Here is a 779-nt window from a genome sequence, read left to right on the forward strand (position 1 = left end):
CTTCCACCCCCCCCCCTCCTAGTCCCGCTGGCCCTCACATGCGCCCATCGTCCGAGGAACAGCGCCCGAGCGCTCGCTATCGCGCCGCGCCCGCAAGGTGTTCGGCAAAACGCCTACAAGGTATGTATTGCTCAAACTTGATGAATTTGGTGCATGTTTTTAATTGTAGTTTTTATAGTATAGTATTGAACATTGTAGATGAGTTCGTCGTATGATTCTTCCGGAGAAGAATTTGATATGGAAGAGGAGGAGGATCTTGCAATGATCCTAGCTATGCATATCAACAAAAAACCGAAGCACGGTGGTTCGGTTATGGGTCGGGAGAAAATTTGGAGAGATAGGATTGATGCCCATAACAGATTGATGAGGAACTATTTCATGGAGAATTCCACATACCCGGAGTCGTATTTTCGTCGCCGGTTTAGGATGAGCACCGACTTGTTCAGGCGCATTGCAGAAAAACTAACGAGCCATGACCGGTTTTTTAGCAAAGGAGGAATGCCGCTGGAGAGCTCGGGCATAGCACCTTTCTGAAGGTGACAGCCGCTTTGCATATGTTGGCATACGGTATCTAGGCTGATCTAGTTGATGATCACTTGGCTATGGGTGAGAGCCAAGCCATCATGTGTGTCAAGCGCTTTGCAGTGGGAATTATGCAAGTGTTTGGCGAGGAGTATTTGAGATCTTCCAATGCTGAAGACGTCGCAATGCTATTGGCGATGAACAAAGCTCGCGGCTTTCCTGGCATGCTTGGCTCAATAGATTGGATGCATTGGAGT

Source organism: Triticum dicoccoides, chromosome 6B, assembly GCF_002162155.2.
Source record: "Triticum dicoccoides isolate Atlit2015 ecotype Zavitan chromosome 6B, WEW_v2.0, whole genome shotgun sequence".
NCBI classification, from domain to species: domain Eukaryota; kingdom Viridiplantae; phylum Streptophyta; class Magnoliopsida; order Poales; family Poaceae; genus Triticum; species Triticum dicoccoides.